Raw genomic sequence first — 24,485 nt, 5'->3', positions numbered from 1 at the left:
CAACAGCAAACGATCGATTTAAATAGAGCATTACGTGAAAAACAACCGGAATATGGAAAAAGGTAACAGAAAGTCATACTGCTCCAAGATAACGCCCCATCACACGTAGCAAAACGGATCAGGGAAACGTTCGGGGCGTTCAGTTGGGAAATACTAGGGCATGCGGTTATTCTCCAGACTTTGCTCCATCCGATTATCATTTATTTGTATCACTGGGACACGCTCCCGCTGAATAACGCTTCAATTCGTATGGAAATGTATGAAAATGGCTCGCTGACTGATTCGCTTCAAAAGAAGAACTGTTCTTTTGGCGTGGCATTCATAGCCTGCCGGAGAGGTGGGAGAAATGCGTAAATAGCAATGGGGATTATCTTGAATAGCATATTGTTATCAATTTCGAACAACGGACGTGTAATTATTGCAACCGAATTCCCGTTTCTTACTTCTACACCTGATATGTAAGAGGAAGTTTCTTCCGTCATCTCATATATTTGTAAAACTCGTCTGGTTATTTTGATAACTTAGGACAGAATGTATATTACAGAAAGTTTCTTCCGTCATCTCATATATTTGTAAAACTTGTCTGGTTATTTTGATAACTGAGGACAGAATGTATATTACAGAAAGTTTCTTCCGTTATCTCATATATTTGTAAAACTCGTCTGGCTATTTTGATAACTGAGGACAGAGGGTATATTACAGAAAGTTTCTTCCGTCATTTCGTATGTTTGTAAAAGTTGTCTGGCTATTTTGATAACTGAGGACAGAATGTATATTAGAGAAAGTTTCTTCCGTCATTTCATATGTTTGTAAAACTTGTCTGGCTATTTTGATAATTGAGGACAGAGTGTGTATTACTCGCCACGTTCTCATTTACGTGCATTCGGGAATTCGGCGTTTCTTTAGCAGCAGAAGCCGCTCTGCACCACTCGTATCCAAACACAGAGGGGTCGTGGTGTGCACCCCACACTAAGAGGCTAAACTCCAACCTACTTCATACGTAGAATATATTTTAACCTAGCTAACCTCCTTGACCCTGACAAAAACTGACGGAGGAGATCGGACGAACTATGACTACGCCATCAGTGGATGTTGTCGGGTGACCTCTGGCGACAATGTGTGACAACCGTTGTCTGGCACTGTGAACGCGGCCTAAGGCGGACCGCGGATGGTGTTTTGGTGCAGCGGCAGGTGTTTGCGCGTCAGCACGGCTCTGTCTGAGGCCACGCGGCGGCTCCACGGCCAGGGCCCGCATCCCGCAGGCTGGCGGCTCCGACTTCCCAGCACCGGCTGGCGCAACCCACGCACGGCCGGCCGAATGCATTCAGACTCGCGGGGCGTGCACGACGGAACACCGACAGCGAGTGTCTGGGTGACTGTCAGACCGAGCAGACACAGAGGAAGTTTGCAAAAGTGCCAGGCGAAGAAGGAAACGCTTTGATATTCGTCTGTTTTGTTGTAATTCTGACAGACACGACAGGAGGACTAGAACATCAGACGAAAAAAAAATGGTTTTTGTGTTGAAGACAAACTTCAAAAACAGGAAAATAAAATTAATGGAGTGTAGTCGAATTAATTCAGGTGGTGGCCAGAATTTAAGTTAAATTTATACATCAGACTCTGAAGCCGCCAGGTTAGCCTGGGGCGCTAATGCGCTGCTTCGTGGACTCGGGTAGGCGCGCCGGCCGCGGATTAACGACGAGGGCCGGTTTGCCGTCCATGCCGGATGTGCTTTTTAGGTGGTTTTCCACATTCCACTAGGTGAATACCAGGCTGGTCCCCACGTCCCGCTTCAGTTGCACGATCGCAGACATTTGAAAACGCTCGCACTATTTCATGGCCTCCACTAGACACAGACAGCTTATTCAGTCCTGGGGAGGGGGGGGGGGGGGTACGGGGGTGGCAACAGAAAGGGCACTGCGGCCACCGTCTGACACTAACATTGTAAAATTCATAGTAATTAGGATGACCTCGCGTTGAAATGGGACTAAGGTCCAAAGAAAGTGAAATGATGATGAGACATCAGAGTCTCAAACTAGTAGAAAAGCTGTGCTATTTGGCCAGCAGAACGACTAAGAGTGACCAGAGTAAAGACAATTTAAAATTTACAATGTCAAATAGCAAGACAAATGCATCCCAAAAGAAAAAATTCTCAACACAGAATTTACAGTTGTTCGTCAAAAATTCAATTTTGAAAGTGAAATTGTTGTAATAAACTTTTGTTGTTGTTGTGGTCTTCAGTCCTGAGACTGGTTTGATGCAGCTCTCCATGCTACCCTATCTTGTGCAAGCTTCTTCATCTCCCAATACCTACTGCAACCTACATCCTTCTGAATCTGTTTAGTGTATGATCTCTTGGTCTCCTCCACGCTGCCCTCCAACGCTAAATTTGTGATCCCTCGATGCCTCAGAAATGTCCTACCAACCGGTCCCTTCGTCTTGTCAACTTGTGCCACAAACTCCTTTTCACCCCAATTCTATTCAATACCTCCTCATTAGTTATGTGATCTACCCATCTAATCTTCAGCATTCTTCTGTAGCACCACATTTCGAAAGCTTCTATTCTCTTCTTGTCCAAACTAGTTATCGTCCATGTTTCACTTCCATATGTGGCTACGCTCCATACAAATACTTTCAGAACGACTTCCTGACACTTAAATCTATACTCGATGTTAACAAATTTCTCTTTTTCAGAAACGCTTTCCTTGCCATTGCCAGTCTACATTTTATATCCTCTCTACTTCGACCATCATCAATTATTTTGCTCCCCAAATAGCAAAACTCCTTTACTACTTTAAGTGTCTCATTTCCTAATCTAATTCCCTCAGCATCACCCGACTTAATTCGACTACATTCCATTATCCTCGTTTTGCTTTTGTTGATGTTCATCTTATACCCTCCTTTCTAGACACTGTGCATTCCGTTCAACTGCTCTTGCAAGTCCTTTGCTGTCTCCATGTCATCGGCGAACCTCAAAGTTTTTATTTCTTATCCATGGATTTTAATACCTACTCCAAACTTTTCTTTTGTTTCCTTTACTGCTTGCTCAATATACAGATTGAATAACATAGGGGAGAGGCTACAACCCTGCCTCACTCCCTTCCCAACCACTGCTTCCCTTTCATGTCCCTCGACTCTTATAACTGCCATCTGCTTTCTGTACAAATTGTAAATAGCCTTTCGCTCCCTGTATTTTACCCCTGCCACCTTCAGAATTTGAAAGAGAGTATTCCAGTCAACATTGTCAAAAGCTTTCTCTAAGTCTACAAATGCTAGAAACGTAGATTTGCCTTTCCTTAATCTTTCTCCTAAGATAAGTCGTAGGGTCAGTATTGCCTCACGTGTTCCAACATTTCTACGGAATCCAAACTGATATTCCCGGAGGTCGGCTTCTACCAGTTAAACTTTTAGCCAGACAAATATCAGAAGCGATCCAAATTCTTAGGAAATCGTCCTCAGATGATTCGAATATGTTAGATAGTTCAAATGGTTGAAATGGCTCTGAGCCCTATGGGACTTAACATCTGAGATCATCTGTCCCCTAGAACTTAGAACTACTTAAACCTAACTAACCTAACGACATCACACACATCCATGCCCAAGGCAGGATTCGAGCCTGAAACCGTAGCGGTCGCGCGGTTCCAGACCGTAGCGCCTAGAACCGCTGGACCACCCCGTCCGGCTGTTAGACAGTAATATGTAGACGTACAAAAGAGTACATGTCAGTTGTTCTTTGACGTGCAACTATACAAGGTGTTTAAAAGATCTCCCCACAATATCCTAAGAAGTCTGAACCGATCGTGATATCATGTGAGTATCCTGAGGCTGAAAAAATATATTTAAAAAATCATTTACAAGATGGCCACGGTGTTCCAGTTAGGTAGTATGTCTAGTGTGCGTATTTGTGTAACCAACGGAGACGCATTAAATGTAATCGGAGACGAAGGGACGCTTTGCAGCTATTTGACTAAAAGAAGCTGCAAGAAACATTGGAACACGTAAGGCAATGCTGACCCTACGACTTATCTTAGAAGAAAGATTAAGGAAAGGCAAACCTACGTTTCTAGCATTTGTAGACTTAGAGAAGGCTTTTGACGATGTTGACTGGAATACTCTCTTTCAAATTCTAAAGGTGGCAGGGGTAAAATACAGGGAGCGAAAGGCTATTTACAATTTGTACAGAAACGAGATGGCAGTTATAAGAGTCGAGGGGCATGAAAGGGAAGCAGTGGTTGGGAAGGGAGTGAGACAGGGTTGTAGCCTCTGCCCGATGCTATTCAATCTGTATATTGAGCAAGCAGTGAAGGAAACAAAAGAAAAGTTTGGAGTCGGTATTAAAATCCATGGATAAGAAGTAAAAACTTTGAGGTTCGCCGATGACATGGAGACAGCAAAGGACTTGGAAGAGCAGTTGAACGGAATGGACAGTGTCTAGAAAGGAGGGTATAAGATGAACATCAACAAAAGCAAAACGAGGATAATGGAATGTAGTCGAATTAAGTCGGGTGATGCTGAGGGAATTAGATTACGAAATGAGACACTTAAAGTAGTAAAGGAGTTTTGCTATTTGGGGAGCAAAATAACTGATGATGGTCGAAGTAGAGAGGATATAAAATGTAGACTGGCAATGACAAGGAAAGCGTTTCTGAAGAAGAGAAATTTGTTAACATGGAGTATAGATTTAAGTGTCAGGAATTCTTTTCTGAAAGTATTTGTATGGAGTGTAGCCGTGTATGGAAGTGAAATATGGACGATAAATAGTTTGGACAAGAAGAGAATAGAAGCTTTGGAAATGTGGTGCTGCAGAAGAATGCTGAAGATTAGATGGGTAGATCACATAACTAATGAGGAGGTATCGAATAGAATTGCGGAGAAGAGGAGTTTGTGGCACAACTTGACAAGAAGAAGGGACCGGTTGGTAGGAGATGTTCTGAGGCATCAAGGGACCACCAATTTAGTACTGGAGGGAAGCGTGGAGGGTAAAAATCATAGAGGGAGACCAAGAGATGAATGCGGTAAGCAGATTCAGAAGGATGTAGGTTGCACTAGGTACTGGGAGATGAAGAAGCTTGCACAGGATAGAGTAGCATGGAGAGCTGCATCAAACCAGTCTGTGGACCGGAGACCACAACAACAACAACAACAACAACGTCGTGAGACCTCAGCGAGTAGCTAATTTCGTAATGCGTGACAGAGAGATCGAGGCTCGACTTGAAGCAGGATCAGGATAGGTTGTGTTATACAAAGCTAAAAGAGGCTTTCGCAGGATACGTAAGTCTCCGGTCTGAAGACTGCAACAAGAAAATGAAACGTGGTTCTATGGAGACAAAAGAGTGGGGTGGCGGGTTTGGTGAGGGGGAGGGGTGGCACGAACGACGACCCTGGGCAGGACGGGACGGGACAGCCGTGTGTCGCTGACACCCACAGTACGCAGCTCGCTGCAACAGTGCAGAGGGGCTCCGTCTTTGTCTGGGAAGCCGGCTGCAGACCACAATGCGGGCGCCAGTCCTGTCGTCGTGCCAAGCGGCACGCTCTATTGTTTACCGACACCTTTCCGCTACTCTAAAGGATGCGTTGCCGAGCGACGTAGCTGAGAAACGGCCGCTATGGCGCCGAGTATAGTTTGCGGCCTTTGATCATCCGTAGTGAGAGCGGTGCATCTGCGACCGGAAAACCTGACATTTTGCGAATGCGACACGCTGTTCGCCCTTATTTCGTAGCGATGCCCGGCCACATACGATACTTCTTCCCCCCAGCCCCCCCCCCAAAAAAAAAGAGTACCACTCCCCCTCCCGACGCTCCCCATCGAAGAATACTGAGTCGCCACTTGGTCAGTACTGACGAAATATTTTCTTTTTTCTTCCTTAGCTGTGTGTATTGGTTGGTTGATTCATACAGGGGGAGGGGACCAAACAGCGAGGTCATCGGTGCCATCGGATTAGGGAAGGAAGGTGAAGGGGGCGGTGCTCTTCGAAAGGAACCATCCCCGCATTTGCCTGAAGCGATTTAGCGAAATCACGGAAAACCTAAATCAGGATTGTCAGACGTGGGTTCGGACCGTCGTCCTCCCGAATGCGAGTCCAGTGTGTTAACCACTGCGCCACCTCGCTCCGTCTGTGTATATTGCTGTTAGTTCTAAGCGCTACCTATTTTCAACGTAGATAGCTTCTCCTTCGTCTGGCATAACTGGACACACGAATCGTGTGAAGCTACGTAATATCATCCGTATTCTTGAAGGTGGGCTGGTGGGTTCTGAGTTGCAAAGTCTTGTCTCGTTACAAAGTCCGTCTGACACGAGAGACCTTCTGGTCGAAATCGTGCCTTTCGTGCCTGCGTGTAAACCAGCGGCCAACCACGACGGCAGTGTGTCTACGATGTCGCTGATGTACAGTCTGTGCTCATTGTGGAGTCGTACATTTGCGTGTACTGCACACTGCACATGCGCAGAAACGAGGAACTATGGCCACGTCTGCTAACATCGGAAGTTAGCATATTCTGGCCGAGCTCACTCCTATTATACAAATGGACTTCGCACTTTCCTGTCGTCTTAAGCTTTGTTGATATCACTTACTTTGTTTTCGTCACACAATGGAAAGGTTGCACGAGGTCTCGCTGTTTTGATTATTAGTGTGCTGCAACAAGACACACGAAATCTCTGAAAGCAAAATACTATTTACCTTTTACAAGGAAAAAGTCTACACTGTTGATAAACAAGAATGTAAATACACGTGTCTTGAAGAAAATTATTTTAACAGTGAAAAGTCAGAATTGTTTGACGATAAAAATGATTTTCGTTGGTATCAGGCACTGAGCAAGGAAACGAAGATTAAAAACCTAAAGGGAAAGGGTGCTACTTTCTCGGTTCTAGGTAATGTCTGATGTGTTTGCAAGTATATATTTTCTCGAGCAAATGTATAGCTGCTAAAATGTTTAGATGGCGCTTTCCTATTCTTTCATTTCTTAGGAGTGTGAAGTTTTTGCCACACGATCATTTACAAGTTGCCAATGTCAATAAAATTCTCCAAAAGCCGTGTACTTTAAGATATTATTTTATTGTGAAGACTAACGATTGAATTGACGATATCCAGTGATTTATGGCGCAATAGCCGGCCGGGGTGGCCTAACGGTTCTAGCCGCTTCAGTCTGGAACCGTGCGACCGCTACGGTCACAGGTTGGAATTCTACCTCGGGGATGGATGTGTGTGATGTCCTTAGGTTAGTTGCGTTTAAGTAGTTCTAAGTACTAGGGAACTCATGACAGAAGTTAAGTCCCATCGTGCTCAGAGCCATTTGAACCATTATGGCGCTATACGACAAGGTAGTTTATTTGGATAGATGCGTATGGTGCCTGATGGTGGCGTAATGAAACGCCGAAACTGGTAGCCTTCACAATACAATAAAATGATATCTTACATGGCTGTTGGTGACTTTTATTGACATTAACAATTACTTAACCAGCCGATGTCCCCTGGCCATGATGGACCAACAGAGATTTACAAGAACTTCCGGTACTAACTCTGCTTTGTCGTTAACAGTCTGCACTATCATTGCTTGTTCTTCCATTTCGTTTACTATATTTAGATTTTTTCGTAAAAGGGATAGCTCCCAGTGGTCAGCTCACACAACACATGCAATGTTCGCGCTGACGTGTCAACGGAACACACGAGACTCAGGACAAGAATAAAACGCGAGGGCCGTCGCCGTAGCGGGGCGGGATCGTACAAAATTAACGTCCGCTTTTTCCTCCAGCACGCCCATTGAACATTGTGCAGATCACCGAGACCTTTCGTAACTTATTTGCGGCGTTCGTTGATAACGTGAACACACTACTGGCCATCAAAATTGCTACACCAAGAAGAAATGCAGATAATAACGGGTATTCATTGGACAAATATATTACACTAGAACTGACATGTGATTACATTTTCACACAGTTTGGGTGCACAGTTCCAGAGAAATCGGCAACGGCCTTGCCGCAGTGGATACACCGGTTCCCGTCAGATCACCGAAGTTAAGCGCAGTGGGGCGTGGCCGGCACTTGGATGGGTGACCATCCAGCCGCCATGCGCTGTTGCCATTTTTCGGGGTGCACTCAGCCTCGTGATGCCAATTGAGGAGCTACTCGGCCGAACAGTAGCGGCTCCGGTCACAGAAAAACATCATAACGACCGGGAGAGTGGTGTGCTGACCACACGCCTCCTATCCGCATCCTCCACTGAGGATGACACGGCGGTCGGATGGTCCCGATGGGCCACTTGTGGCCTAAAGACGGAGTGCTTTTCCTGAGAAATCAGTACCCAGAACAACCACCTCTGCCGTAGTAACGGCCCTGATACGCCTGGGCATTGAGCCAGACAGAGCTTGGATGACGTGTACAGGTACAGCTGCCCATGCAGCTTCAACACCATACCACAGTTCATCAAGAGTAGTAATTGGCGTATTGTGACGAGCCAGTTGCTCGACCACCATTGACCAAACGTTTTCAATTGGTGAGAGATCTGGAGAATGTGCTGGCCGGGGCAGCAGTCGAAAGTTTTCTGTATCCAGAAAGACCCGTACAGGACGTGCAACATGCGGTCGTGCATTGTTGTTGTTGTGGTCTTCAGTCCTGAGACTGGTTTGATGCAGCTCTCCATGCTACTCTATCCTGTGTAAGCTTTTTCATCTCCCAGTACCTACTGCAACCTACATCCTTCTGAATCTGCTTAGTGTATTCATCTCTTGGTCTCCCTCTACGATTTTTACCCTCCACGCTGCCCTCCAATACTAAATTGGTGATCCCTTGATGCCTCAGAACATGTCCTTCCAACCGATCTCTTCTTCTGGTCAAGTTGTGCCACAAACTTCTCTTCTCCCCAATCCTATTCAATACTTCCTCATTAGTTATGTGATCTACCCATCTAATCTTCAGCATTCTTCTGTAGCACCACATTTCGAAAACTTCTATTCTCTTCTTGTCCAAACTATTTATCGTCCATGTTTCACTTCCATACATGGCTACACTCCATACGAATACTTTCAGAAATGACTTCCTGACACTTAAATCTATACTGGATGTTAACAAATTTCTCTTCTTCAGAAACGCTTTCCTTGTCATTGCCAGCCTACATTTTATATCCTCTCTACTTCGACCATCATCAGTTATTTTGCTCCCCAAATAGCAAAACTCCTTTACTACTTTAAGTGCCTCATTTCCTAATCTAATTCCCTCAGCATCACCCGAATTAATTAGACTACATTCCATTATCCTTGTTTTGCTTTTGTTGATGTTCATCTTATATCCTCCTTTCAAGACACTGTCCATTCCATTCAACTGCTCTTCCAAGTCCTTTGCTGTCTCTGACAGAATTACAATGTCATCGGCGAACCTCAAAGTTTTTATTTCTTCTCCATGAATTTTAATACCTACTCCGAATTTTTCTTTTGTTTCCTTTACTGCTTGCTCAATATACAGATTGAACAACATCGGGGAGAGGCTACAACCCTGTCTTACTCCCTTCCCAACCACTGCTTCCCTTTTATGTCCCTCGACTCTTATAACTGCCATCTGGTTTCTGTACAAATTGTAAATAGCCTTTCGCTCCCTGTATTTTACCCCTGCCACCTTTAGAATTTGAAAGAGAGTATTCCAGTCAACATTGTCAAAAGCTTTCTCTAAGTCTACAAATGCTAGAAACGTAGGTTTGCCTTTCCTTAATCTTTCTTCTAAGATAAGTCGTAAGGTCAGTATTGCCTCACGTGTTCCAGTGTTTCTACGGAATCCAAACTGATCTTCCCCGAGGTTGGCTTCTACTAGTTTTTCCATTCGTCTGTAAAGAATTCGTGTTAGTATTTTGCAGCTGTGACTTATTAAGCTGATAGTTCGGTAATTTTCACATCTGTCAACACCTGCTTTCTTTGGGATTGGAATTATTATATTCTTCTTGAAGTCTGAGGGTATTTCGCCTGTTTCATACATCTTGCTCACCAGATGGTAGAGTTTTGTCAGGACTGGCTCTCCCACGGCCGTCAGTAGTTCCAATGGAATATTGTCTACTCCGGGGGCCTTGTTTCGACTCAGGTCTTTCAGTGCTCTGTCAAACTCTTCACGCAGTATCATATATCCCATTTCATCTTCATCTACATCCTCTTCTATTTCCATAATATTGTCCTCAAGTACATCGCCCTTGTATAGACCTTCTATATACTCCTTCCACCTTTCTGCTTTCCCTTCTTTGCTTAGAACTGGGTTTCCATCTGAGCTCTTGATATTCATACAAGTCGTTCTCTTATCTCCAGAGGTCTCTTTAATTTTCCTGTAGGCGGTATCTATCTTACCCCTAGTGAGATAGGCCTCTACATCCTTACATTTGTCCTCTAGCCATCCCTGCTTAGCCATTTTGCACTTCCTGTCGATCTCATTTTTGAGACGTTTGTATTCCTTTTTGCCTGTTTCACTTACTGCATTTTTATATTTTCTCCTTTCATCAATTAAATTCAATATTTCTTCTGTTACCCAAGGATTTCTACTAGCCCTCGTCTTTTTACCTACTTGATCCTCTGCTGCCTTCACTACTTCATGCCTCAAAGCTACCCATTCTTCTTCTACTGTATTTATTTCCCCCATTCCTGTCAATTGCTCCCTTATGCTCTCCCTGAATCTCTGTACAACCTCTGGTTCTTTTAGTTTATCCAGGTCCCATCTCCTTAAATTCCCACCTTTTTGCAGTTTCTTCAGTTTTAATCTACAGGTCATAACCAATAGATTGTGGTCAGAGTCCACATCTGCCCCTGGAAATGTCTTACAATTTAAAACCTGGTTCCTAAATCTCTGTCTTACCATTATATAATCTATCTGATACCTTTTAGTATCTCCAGGGTTCTTCCATGTATACAACCTTCTTTCATGATTCTTAAACCAAGTGTTAGTTATGATTATGTTGTGCTCTGTGCAAAATACGACCAGGCGGCTTCCTCTTTCATTTCTGTCCCCCAATCCATATTCACCTACTATGTTTCCTTCTCTCCCTTTTCCTACACTCGAATTCCAGTCACCCATGACTATTAAATTTTCGTCTCCCTTCACAATCTGAATAATTTCTTTTATTTCATCATACATTTCTTCAATTTCTTCGTCATCTGCAGAGCTAGTTGGCATATAAACTTGTACTACTGTAGTAGGCGTGGGCTTCGTATCTATCTTGGCCACAATAATGCGTTCACTATGCTGTTTGTAGTAGCTTACCCGCATTCCTATTTTCCTATTCATTATTAAACCTACTCCTGCATTACCCCTATTTGATTTTGTGTTTATAACCCTGTAGTCACCTGACCAGAAGTCTTGTTCCTCCTGCCACCGAACTTCACTAATTCCCACTATATCTAACTTCAACCTATCCATTTCCCTTTTTAAATTTTCTAACCTACCTGCCCGATTAAGGGATCTGACATTCCACGCTCCGATCCGTAGAACGCCAGTTTTCTTTCTCCTGATAACGACATCCTCTTGAGTAGTCCCCGCCCGGAGATCCGAATGGGGGACTATTTTACCTCCGGAATATTTTACCCAAGAGGACGCCATCATCATGTAATCATACAGTAAAGCTGCATGCCCTCGGGAAAAATTACGGCTGTAGTTTCCCCTTGCTTTCAGCCGTTCGCAGTACCAGCACAGCAAGGCCGTTTTGGTTATTGTTACAAGGCCAGATCAGTCAATCATCCAGACTGTTGCCCTTGCAACTACTGAAAAGGCTGCTGCCCCTCTTCAGGAACCACACGTTTGTCTGGCCTCTCAACAGATACCCATCCGTTGTGGTTGCACCTACGGTACGGCTATCTGTATCGCTGAGGCACGCAAGCCTCCCCACCAACGGCAAGGTCCATGGTTCATGGGGGGGAGGGGTCGTGCATTATCCTGCTGAAATGTAGGGTTTCGCAGGGATCGAATGAAGGGTAGAGCCCCGGGTCGTAACACATCTGAAATATAACGTCCTATGTTCAAAGTGCCGTCAATGCGAACAAGAGGTGACCGAGACGTTTAGCCAGTGGCACCCCATAGCATCACGCCGGGTGGTACGCCAGTATGGCGATGACGAATACACGCTTCCAATGTGCGTTCGCCGCGATGTCGCCAAACACGGATGCGACCATCATGATGCTGTAAATAGATCCTGGATTCATCCGAAAAAATGTTGTTCTGCCATTCGTGCACCTAGGTTCGTCGTTGAGTACACCATCGCAGGCGCTGCTGTCTGTGATGCAGCGTCATGGGTAACCGCAGCCACGGTCTCCGAGCTGATAGTCCATGCTGCTGCAAACGTCGTCGAACTGTTGGTGCAGATGGGTGTTGTCTTGCAAACGTCCCCATCTGTTGACTCGGGGATCGAGACGTGGCTGCACGATCCGTTACAACCATGCGGATAAGATGCCTGTCATCTCGACTGCTAGTGATACGAGGCCATTGGGATCCAGCACGGCGTTCCGTATTATCCTCCTGAACCCACCGATTCCATATTCTGCTAACAGTCATTGGATCTTGACCAATGCGAGCAGCAATGTCGCGATACGATAAACCGCAATCGCGAAAGGCTACAATCCGGAAACGTGATGGTACGCATTTATCCTCCTTACACGAGGTATCACAACAACGTTTCACAAGGCAACGCCGGTCAACTGCTGTTTGTGTATGAGAAATCGGTTGAAAACTTTCCTCATGTCAGTACGTTGTAGGTGTCGCCACCGGCGTCAATCTTGTGTGAATGCTATGAAACGCTAATCATTTGCATATCACAGCATCTTCTTCCTGTCGGTTAAATTTCGCGTCTATAGCACGTCATCTCTGTGGTGTAGCAATTTTAATGACAGTAGTGTATCTACGCCACCGTGTACTGGGTTGTCTCATCGTGTACTGCTTTGACGTGTGCCGTTCTACATCTACATCTACGTCCATACTCCGCAAGCCACCTGACGGTGTGTGGCGGAGGGTACCTTCAGTACCTCTATCGGTTCTCCCTTCTATTCCAGTCTCGTATTGTTCGTGGAAAGAAGGACTGTCGGTATGCCTCTGTGTGGGCTCTAATCTCCCTGGTTTTATCCTCATGGTCTCTTCGCGAGATATACGTAGGAGGGAGCAATATACTGCTTGACTCTTCGGTGAAGGTATGTTCTCGAAACTTCAATAAAAGCCCGTACCGAGCTACTGAGCGTCTCTCCTGCAGAGTCTTCCACTGGAGTTTATCTATCATCTCCGTAACGCTTTCGCGATTACTAAATGATCCTGTAACGAAGCGCGCTGCTCTCCGTTGGATGTTCTCTATCTCTTCTATCAACCCTATCTGGTACGGATCCCACACTGCTGAGCAGTATTCAAGCAGTGGGCGAACAAGCGTACTGTAACCTACTTCCTTTGTTTTCGGATTGCATTTCCTTAGGATTCTTCCAATGAATCTCAGTCTGGCATCTGCTTTACCGACGATCAACATTATATGATCATTCCATTTTAAATCACTCCTAATGCGTACTCCCAGATAATTTATGGTATTAACTGCTTCCAGTTGCTGACCTGCTATTTTGTAGCTAAATGATAAAGGATCTATCTTTCTGTATATTCGCAGCACATTACACTTGTCTACATTGAGATTCAATTGCCATTCCCTGCACCATGCGTCAATTCGCTGCAGATCCTCCTGCATTTCAATACAATTTTCCATTGTTACAACCTCTCGGTACACCACAGCATCATCTGCAAAAAGCCTCAGTGAACTTTCGATGTCATCCACAAGGTCATTTATGTATATTGTGAATAGCAACGGTCCTATGACACTCCCCTGCGGCACACCTGAAATCACTCTTACTTCGGAAGACTTCTCTCCATTGAGAATAACATGCTGCGTCCTGTTATCTAGGAACTCCTCAATCCAATCACACAATTGGTCTGATAGTCCATATGCTCTTACTTTGTTCATTAAACGACTGTGGGGAACTGTATCGAACGCCTTGCGAAAGTCAAGAAACACGGCATCTACCTGTGAACCCGTGTCTATGGCCCTCTGAGTCTCGTGGACGAATAGCGCGAGCTGGGTTTCACATGACCACTTTTTCGAAACCCATGCTGATTCCTACAGAGTAGATTTCTAGTCTCCAGAAAAGTCATTATACTCGAACACAATACGTGTTCCAAAATTCTGCAACTGATCGACGTTAGAGATATAGGTCTATAGTTCTGCGCATCTCTTCGACGTCCCTTCTTGAAAACGGGGATGACCTGTGCCCTTTTCCAATCCTTTGGAACGCTACGCTCTTCTAGAGACCTACGGTACACCGCTGCAAGAAGGGGGGCAAGTTCCTTCGCGTACTCTGTGTAAAATTGAACTGGTATCCCATCAGGTCTAGAGGCCTTTCCTCTTTTGAGCGATTTTAATTGTTTCTCTATCCCTCTGTCGTCTATTTCGATATCTACCATTTTGTCATCTGTGCGACAATCTAGAGAAGGAACTACAGTGCAATCTTCCTCTGTGAAACAACTTTGGAAAAAGACATTTAGTATTTCGGCCTTTAGTCTGTCATCCTCTGTTTCAGTACCATTTTGGTCACAGAGTGTCTGGACATTTTGTTTTGATCCACCTACCGCTTTGACATAAGACCAAAATTTCTTAGGATTTTCTGCAAAGTCAGTACATAGAACTTTACTTTCGAATTCATTGAACGCCTCTCGCATAGCCCTCCTCACACTACATTTCGCTTCGCGTAATTTTTGTTTGTCTGCAAGGCTTTGGCTATGTTTATGTTTGCTGTGAAGTTCCCTTTGCTTCCGCAGCAGTTTTCTAACTCGGTTGTTGTACCACGGTGGCTCTTTCCCATCTCTTACGATCTTGCTTGGCACATACTCATCTAACGCATAATGTACGACGGTTTTGAACTTCGTCCACTGATCCTCAACACTATCTGTACTTGAGACAAAACTTTTGTGTTGAGCCAACAGGTACTCTGAAATCTGCTTTTTGTCACTTTTTCTAAACAGAAAAATCTTCCTACCCTTTTTAATATTCCTATTTACGGCTGAAATCATCGATGCCGTAACCGCTTTATGATCGCTGATTCCCTGTTCTGCGTTAACTTTTTCAAATAGTTCGGGTCTGTTTGTCACCAGAAGGTCTAATATGTTATCCCCACGAGTCGGTTCTCTGTTTAACTGCTCAAGGTAGTTTTCAGATAAAGCACTTAAAAAAATTTCACAGGATTCTTTGTCCCTGCCACCTGTTATGAACGTTTGAGTCTCCCAGTCTATATCTGGCAAATTAAAATCTCCACCCAGAACTATAACATGGTGGGGAAATCTACTCGAAATATTTTCCAAATTATCCTTCAGGTGCTCAGCCACAACAGCTGTTGAGCCAGGGGGCCTATAGAGACATCTAAAAGCATCCATCATATATCGTGTGCAGCTCCGCTCTTCTTTCTTCTTCGTGACTGATTCGCGGTATCCACTTGATTACTTACAGCTCGCTACTTAGCAGTATGTCGAGCCAGAACACAGTGAGCACGAAGAATCAGTCTTGGAAATTGCACACGATTTCCAATGCGTAGACCATAAAGTATTTATAAGCAAATTTGAATTCGGAACTTGCCAAGTTTCGTCTATAGCTACGTAAGGACAATAACACTGCAGTCAGACACCACTCGGCAGTGGCCGTTATTCCACCTTGTAATTGCAAAACTATAAACGAATGAAAGGAATCCGAATCAACAGCTCACATTTTACTAGCAGCCCATCATAAATGATACAATCGTACCTCGAAGTAAAGAAAATACATAAAAGTTTTGCATCACCCCGTTTCCCAGAACTCCTGAAGATAGGCGTTGACTGTGGATATTTTATCACAGACACAGTCCCTTTGACTCTTCAGAGATGTCACTAAACCCGCCCAAAGATGTAAACAGCCAACATGAGCAGCGCCTATTAGACGGAGGGCGTCCGATAGCCGATCAGGTCCACTCATTCCACCAGGGAGGAGGTACACGGCCCGCGTTGTCTGTCGTTCAACCATTCCTAGACGTCTATACCGCGGTTCGATCGCGTCCGCATTGTTAGTTTGTGCCAAGAAGAGCTCTCAACAAGAGAAGTGTCCAGGCATCTCGGAGTGAACCAAAGCGATGTTGTTCGGACATGGAGGAGATACAGATAGGCAGGAATTGTCGACGACATGCCTCGCCCAGGCCGCCCAAGGGCTACTACTGCAGTGGATGACCTCTGCCTACGGATGGATTATGGCTCGGAGGAGCCCTAACAGCAACGCCACCGTGTTGAATAATGCTTTCTGTGCAGCCACAGGACGTCGTGTTACGACTCAAACTGTGCTGCATGATGAGCAACTTCACTCCCGACTTCCATGGTGAGATCCATCTTTGGAACCACGACACCATGCAGCGCGGTACAGACGGGCCCAACAACATACCGAATCGACCGCTCAGGGTTGGCATCAAGTTCGCTTCACCCATGAGTATCGCATATGCCTTCAACCAGACAATCGTCGGAGACGTGTTTGGAGGCAACCCGGTCAGGCTGAACGCCTTTGACACACTATCCAGTAAGTGCAGCAAGATGGAGGATCCCTGCTGTTTTAGGTTGGCATTATGTGGGGCCGACGTACGCCGCTGGTGGCCATGGAAGGTGCCTTAACTGTTGTACGATACGTGAATGCTATCGTCCGACCAACAGTGCAACCATATCGGCAGCATATTGGCAAGGTATTCGTCTTCGTGGACAACTTGCACCCCCTTCGCGCAAATCTTGAGGATGACTTCCTTCAGGATAACGACGTCGCTCGACTGGAGTGGCCAGCATGCTCTCCAGATATGAACCCTACCGAACATGTCTGGGATAGATTGAGAAAGGCTGTGTATGGACGACGTGACCCACCAACCACTCTGAGAGATCTACGCCGAATCACCGTTGAGGAGTGGGACAATCTGGACCAACAGTGCCTTGATGAACTTGTGGATAGTATGCCACGACGAATACAGGCACGCATCAATGCAAGACGATGTGCTACTGGGCATTAGAGGTACCTGAATGTACAGCAATGTGGACCGACACCTTTGAAGGTCTCGATGTACGACGGTACAACTTGCAATGTGTGGTTTTCAGGAGCACTAAAAAGGGCCGAAATGATGTTTATGTTGATCTCTATTCCAGTTTTCCTTACAGGTTCCGGAACTCTCGGAACCGAGGTGATGCAAACTTTTTTTTTTGTGTGTGTATAATATCTGCCTTTCTGAGACTTAGGCGGAAAGTAAGCGATGTTCGATGTGTAGGTGTATGAGAGAGGCTTGTTAGGTATGGAGGGTTGGTGTTCGAGAGGCCCCGTATGGTCGAGCAGTGCGGCAGCAAAGCCGCCTGCTGTATTCGGAGAGCCCGGGGCCCGCGGGCCGCGGTTCGGAGCCGGGCGCCGGCGCTGCGGCAGTCAGCTGTTTGCGACTCTCCTCCCCTCCCCTCCCCGCCCAACAGCTCTTGATTGGCTCTGCTTCGTGCGAATGAGGTCAGGGCCCAGAGGCCCGGGGCGCCTCTTACTGTCTTCTCTCCCCTCTACTGCGCCACCACCTTAGAAATCAGAGCCCTGTGTATCAGTTTGCAGTGTTTGGCGTTGAGTCAGATCCTACTCAGGCACATCTTATGTTCCTTCCCGAGTTATTCACGGATGTGCGATGCGATCACTGTTTGAATGCCTCTGTGCGATCTTTTATTTGCCTAATTTTATGTGCACGATGTCTGTGGTGTAGATACGTAGCCGACTCAATAATATTCGTAGTTTCTGCTGAGAATGACGATTCTTCACATTTTGTAAGCCAGTTGTACGGCTTTATCCTTCCACATTATACAAGTTAATTTTTAAAAATTTTAAACATTTAAAGATTTTAAACATATTTTTGAACATTTCAAAATTTTTTGAACGTAAAAGAAGCCTGTGAACATTCGTACTGCCCTTTTTTTAAATCCGCGCGAGATCCCCAGGCAGTCGGACACGATATCGCCCCCGCATACTTGTGGAATATTGCAGTATGGGCCTTGCCACTGTCTTCTGTGCACTCTCTTTTGTCGGTATCATTGAACCGCTGAGCTTATACGATTCTATCACTTCCTATCGACACTGCTACAGCCACGAATTCGTACGACATGAGTGACGCTAGTTATCGCCTGTGACGCGTGCAGCGAAAAGGACTGCGCACATCTGCGTTTCCTGAGTGACGTAGTCTTGTGTTTCTGTTCGTTAAGAAGTAGTTCCCCCTCTTGACATGTGCCGATATTTTACCGAGATGGAACTGGACAGCCGGCTGGTGTGGCCGAGCGGTTCTAGGCGCTTCAGTCCGGAACCGCGCTACTCCTACGGTCGCAGGTTCGAATCCTGCCTCGGGTATGGATGTGTGAGACGTCCTTAGGTTAGTTAGGTTTAAGTAGTTCTAAGTTCTAGGGGACTGATGACCTCAGAAGTTAAGTGCCATAGTGCTCAGAGCCATTTGAACCACTTCATACTGCTGCTGGTAGCGGGTAGGATTTCGTCATAGGTAAATGCATCACCTGCAGACTACGTGAGGTTGCGGCCGATGCAAGTTGCCATGTCACTGGCGTGTCGCACTCCGCTGCGGCTCATTACGTACCATTGCGGCCTCTGTGGGTTACTGTCCAACCGGCACAATGTGCTGCTTTCCGGCTGGTCAGCGGAGTATTTTAGATACAGTGGCGAAACGTGCCTATGTCAGTAGCATGTTCTGGGCACCTTGGCAGTTAGTTATTAGATAAGTCCGCACATGTCAAAAAAGAAAAAACATACACGAGAAAAAGTAAATGTTTAATTCAGTAAGTGCTTCTTGGTACAGAGGACTGAAGATAGAGTCGGTGTTTGCCTCTTTATGAACTGTGTATCGTGGCATAGGTGCAGGTGTTAGCGTGTACCGGAGATGCGTCGCTTTGACGCGACTGGCGCCTGGGGATGCGGCAACCTGCTGTGCGGTCTGGCAGTGCGGAATGCAGGGACGGCAGGGGACTGTGATCACGATCTGCGCTCCACACTCAGGGCTTGGCAGGAGGGCAAAGAGACGGCGCACACTGCTTTCATAGAGCTAGGGGAAGCATTTATAACGCACAGTGGAATAAAATGTTCCCGTTATTAGGCAGGGTGGTTCATGGGTGTAAGGCTAGGCTGTCCATTGTTGCCGGTATTACCGGACTTGTATAGCGAAGAAGCGATGATGAAGTTGTACGTCACGGGTAGAAATTAGCATGTTGCGGTTCAGTGACAACCTCACAAAAAGTGAACAGGAGGAGATTTGTAATTTTAGTTGTTACTGGGCATAACGCCTCCATTTCTTATTTAAATGACACTCTTCACACTCGGTAAGCGTTTATTTCTAACTCTCAACAATTATGCCGATAATGTATATTGCATATAGAATAGTTTGAACGTCATAAATCGCCACTGAAATGTAGGAAGATCGATGTTAGGTGCGGGGAATGACACTTAAGTCGCGACGCAAACAAATCTAATGTGCTGCGCGTAAATAGGAGGAAAACCCCCATTACTGTTCGAGTACGGTATTAAAAAAAGATAATTACCGTAAAATGCATAGGAGTGAAGTAAAGAGGAACGACCACATGAAACAAATATACGAAAAACAGATTCCAGGGTTAGATTCATTGGAAGAATCTTAAGAGAATGCAATGAGGCCATGAAAGAAACTTTCTACAGAACAGCTGTTCGATTCTTTTCTTAGTGAAGATCGAGAGTTCGGACCGTCAGTAAATACGACTAATACAGGAGATAGAAGGCATCGAAAGAACAGCGGCGCGTTTCGTCGCTGAATCGCTTAGCAAACCTGCCAGCATCACGGAGATGTCGAACAAACTCCAGTAGCAGTCTCAACATTGTGTTGTAATTCCGAGAGCATACGTTCCAAGAACAATCGGGCCACACACTTCCTTCGCCTCACACACGGCTCGCGAAATGACCACCGCTGGAGAATCAGGGACATTCGAGCTCACGTGGAAGGTTAGCGACAGCCGTTCGTCTGCCTCGTCATTCGTGAACTGATCAGAGGGGGGCAAAATCGAAAGTGGTTCATAAGGCACCAGTCACAAAACGCGCCGTAAGATTGTTAGTAGGGTGTGCATGTAGATGCACATGCAGTAGGTCGAATCAGTAAAAGGAGCTCTGTGTTCGCCTGCTGCGGAACGTGTCTCGAGTGGAGCAGAGTGTCTACAAATGTGACCGCAGAATCTGATTTCGCCTTTGTCGAGAAGCCTGCTAGAAGTGCATCTTTAAAATTTCGCACTGGCCCGCCTTCCCGCAGAGCAGTAGCTTTTGCCTGAGTACGGGGGGGTGGGCCGTGACGACAGCCCTCAGGGGAGGCGGGAGGCGGTTAACGATGCGGGCCGGTTCCTGCGGCCTGACGGTGGTGTCAGGGAAGAGTGGGGGGGGGGGGGGAGGGGAGGGGAGGGAACGGGTCTGCTGCTGACGTGTTAGCGGCGGCTTCTGAGGGCTGCCACAGCCGCGGTGCACGACGGGCTCCCCACAAGGAGCCTCGTAAACCCCTCATCGGCGGTCCAACAAGCTGACCGACGGAGAACCCAACATGTTGGTGTGCTCCACACTAGGGATTTCCGATATCAGTGATTTCTGTGAATGTTAGTTTTCGGCAATTGCGTTTGTCGACTTCGGCTTGTCCCAGTTAAGTATCGCGGTTAACGAATTCACAACTTGTATCCGTCCGCTATTTCTGCGACATCTGCGATTTTTGCTACTCCTGCGATTTCTGCGACTTACGTGATTTCTGTGACTTTTGCGCTTTATGCGATTTATCATCCTAGATATTACGCTGTCGTTAGTCACAAGTAAGAAGTGAACTGCGTCAATGCAACCGAGAAATATGTTCTCGCCTGTACAGACGATTACTTGTCAGGGTCTAACGTAACACTTCAGTAACCTAGCTGACCAAAGGTTACCTGAAATGGTATTATTAATATTTCCAACGATTGTTCCTCACGTGTTTACACGATACATGAAAGATACGCTTGCCCGCACACAAGATTTCATCTCAAGAAAGCAGCCAGTATTAAGTATGTTTTACCTCTGTTTTCCTTTGGCTTTTTTATATTGATGGAACAAGTGTGAAAATAGTGATAGAGTGATGATTAGAATCATAACAAAAATTACTGCACAGTACGATAAGAGTTATGTTTAGAATACGGATTCTAACCACGACGTTGGAAAGTATCTGAACCACATCAAGGCCCTGTTGTGGTCTATTTCTTTTATTGTTTTTTGCTAGATAATGTACTTCGTATTAATGCACATAGGGTGCTATGTTGTTCAGTTAGTGATCGCTATCATCGTCAGCGTCAAAGTTATGTCGCAGACCAATTGTTGTAACACTTAAATGTATTGTCATTAAGTCTCCTATTTTTGTTCGGAGTGCATATTTGCCTCCAAAAGCGATCATCTTTATCTTTTACATGCACGATTTCGTATTATGTCGGGAGCCGATTTCTTCACGGTTGTAGGTTTGTGAAGGGCAACCTCAGATTGTTGAACATTAGCTTGACCGTGAGCAAACAGCGTTGTGCTTATCCTAATCCATTCATTTATTTTAATTCCCGGGCTCGCTGTAGACTTCTCCTTCCACTAAAACCGGACTAACTGCTAAGAGATGGGGATAAAACCCGAGTTAACGGTGGAGCACTATACTGCGATGCTTGCACTGCAGTGGCATTTCGTTTTCAGACAAAAGAAAAACTTTGCTGCGGTTTTCCTAGCTGATTCTGGCATAGTGTTACGTGTTTCCTGTTTTAAAATTCCTTGCAAGTCTTCTGTTCCCGGAATATTTCGATGTGTTCTGGTAGCTGCTGACTTTTTTTCTTTCCCAATCACGATTAGCCAGTTACGTGTTGGTAAGACTTTCATTAGTCCAATACTTGATTCCCAGTTTACTTTCTTGTAAGATATCCCTGTACGATGGACAAAATTTCTTTTCAGACTCAGTCTGGAAATTTTAAATTCGAAAATTTTCGATTAGGCTTTATCATAACTTTATTAATATTATCTGTGTCAAATTTACTGTAACAAGTCAGAGTTTATTTTATACCCTCCACGCGTTTGGAGGTTTAAACATCAGCAGGTGGATTTATGTGGATTGGTGCGACACGGATGTGGTGTGTCACTAACTCGCGGTAAGCTGTGCCGCTGTCGAGCAGGAAACGAAATACTGCTTTACGAGAGGTTCGTTTGAGCAGTTGCCAGAGAACGCTAGAAAACAGGCCGTACTGCGCCTGCGCAGCTACGATGACGTAGGCAGTCCGTGCTTGGTTTTTGCTCTGCTCATGCGCTTTTCGTCGCATTTCTGTTTGGAATTTCGTGTGTGGTGGGGCATCACGTGGAGTGTGCATCTCTGCGGCATGTTGTTGAGAGGACATAAAGAATTGCACCTGGAGCAATTGTTTTATCATTCCTACCCAGTTAAGGAATGCAACTAAGGAAACAGTTCTTGGCGTAATACTCACTTCAGAACTAGACTACAGCTCAAAGTTTTTGCTGAGTGCTGACTGTAACATAGATTTTTTTATTCGTATCTGGATTATTGCTATGTAGCATTTCCAGTGAGGTTTACAGTTACAAAGCATTGCAAAAAGCTAGTGGGAAGGAATTTTCCTGAAAAAATAAACAATTGTTTGTGTAGCAGTATATAGAGGACAATACATTATTTTACGATTATTTAAAAATGTGTAAAAAAATTAACAAAGTTGTCTGTGAGGCAAAGAAACTGTACAACTGACACTTTATATTCTACTCTAGTAATATATATAAAGCCATGTGGGGAGTTAAAATGATAAAATACGGTATGGTGCCAGTCTACAATTTCGCATAGAATGTAAGAAGATGTAAGAATCAGAAATTATTAAGCCTAGAGGAAGTACTAGACAAGTGCCTTGTGATCGAAAACAATGTGTTTCACGGAAAGCAGATTTGTAAATTTCTGCTAAAGCTGAAACTTCCTGGCAGATTAAAACTGTGAGCCCGACCGAGACTCGAACTCGGGACCTTTGCCTTTCGCGCGCAAGTGCTCTACCATCTGAGCTACCGAAGCACGACTCACGCCCGGTCTGTTAAAGCTGTCAATATATTTGAAACAAAATATTTAATTCGAAACCACTGGCCAAATTTGCCTGCTTAGCCAGCTTCAAGTGAATATTTACGTTTGTTCGTACTTACATAGCATTAAGAGGTCTTACAGTGTCATAAAAGAAACAGGACATCAGAGACTACTCCAAGAGCATCGTAATTTCGTAAACCTTACGAAAATGCTTAATCTGGTGTAAAGTGCACATTTGTATGTCCAGATTAACACGCTTTTCCGTGTGGTTTTTGGGGTTCCTTCAGCTACCGTAGCGGCCCCTACAGCGGCCCTTTACTCGGCGCCATTTCCCGTCTCCCATGACGCGGACGACGGGTCGGCCTTTACGGGAGACTGCTGCAACGCAATCGTAGGGCCCCGCGTCCCAGGTTCTTGAGAGAAACTGTCGCAGGTCGAGAGACAGCGGGACCTGGTGGTCATCAGGTAGTACACTGTGTGGTCAAAAGTATCCTGTCACATGGCTGAAAGTGACTTACAAAAAAAAAAAAAACAATGGTTCAAATGGCTCTGAGCACTATGGGACTTAATTGCTGAGGTCATCAGTCCCCTGCAACTTACAACTACTTAAGCCAAACTAACCTACGGACGTGGCACTCATCCGTGCCCGAGGCAGGATACGAACCTGCGACCGTAGCAGCAGCGTGGTTCCGGGCTGAAGCGCCTAGAACCGCTCGGCCACAGCGGCTGGCTTGATACGGAGTACCTGGCAGTAGGTGGCAGCACAATACACCTAATATGAGAAACGTATGTTTTTGGGGGTGTCCGGAAACTTTTGATCACATAGTGTACTTGACCGACGTGAGCTGCCTCTTATCGACGGATGTGTTACTGTGCAGATGCAGCGTGCACATCCGAGTGCATGGACAAAGTAATTTAGGTACAGTGAGAGTACTTAGCCACTGTACTGATTATTAGGGGTGGGATAAAGCAGACACGGCTAGGGGTACGTTAAGAAGCGACAGCGATAGTTTTCCGAGCAGGAGTAACCCTTTCGTTGAGGGGTCGGTCACGGCTGGAGTGTGTGAGTCGTGGGACGAACGTCGAGCGCCCACTGTCCTCCGCCCTTCAGTCTGAGTAGGCCGCTGCTGCCCACTTAACCACTTAACGGGACTTTCCTGTCACGAGAGACGTCGCCGCGCAGGACAAAGCGAGAAGCGTGATCTTCTTGTGATCAGAACACATCGTGCAATGCGACAAGTGTTTTTCGCGGTATTTCCCATAGGAAAGCAATTTTATGTACAGGTGGGTATTCTGGTCCTCTGGACTTCATGTTCCTGTGCGACACACTGTAAGGTGTTAAGCGGCGTTGACAGAAAAACCAAGCC

At 45.6% G+C, this 24,485-nt stretch overlaps 1 protein-coding gene and 1 pseudogene across 1 annotated transcript in view; both read left to right on the top strand.

Annotated features, from left to right (window-relative positions):
• The window catches only part of LOC124802781 (Down syndrome cell adhesion molecule-like protein Dscam2), an 866,453-nt gene that overhangs the window by 207,818 nt on the left and 634,150 nt on the right, over window positions 1-24,485 (top strand). The gene's annotated exons all lie outside the window — the stretch shown is intronic.
• On the top strand, window positions 7,961-8,077 carry LOC124803919 (annotated as a pseudogene).

Source organism: Schistocerca piceifrons, chromosome 6 (assembly GCF_021461385.2).
Source record: "Schistocerca piceifrons isolate TAMUIC-IGC-003096 chromosome 6, iqSchPice1.1, whole genome shotgun sequence".
In the NCBI taxonomy this organism is placed as follows: Eukaryota; Metazoa; Arthropoda; class Insecta; order Orthoptera; family Acrididae; genus Schistocerca; species Schistocerca piceifrons.
The sequence above is the reverse complement of the archived record's forward strand: the minus strand, read 5'-3'. Positions and strand labels throughout refer to the sequence as shown.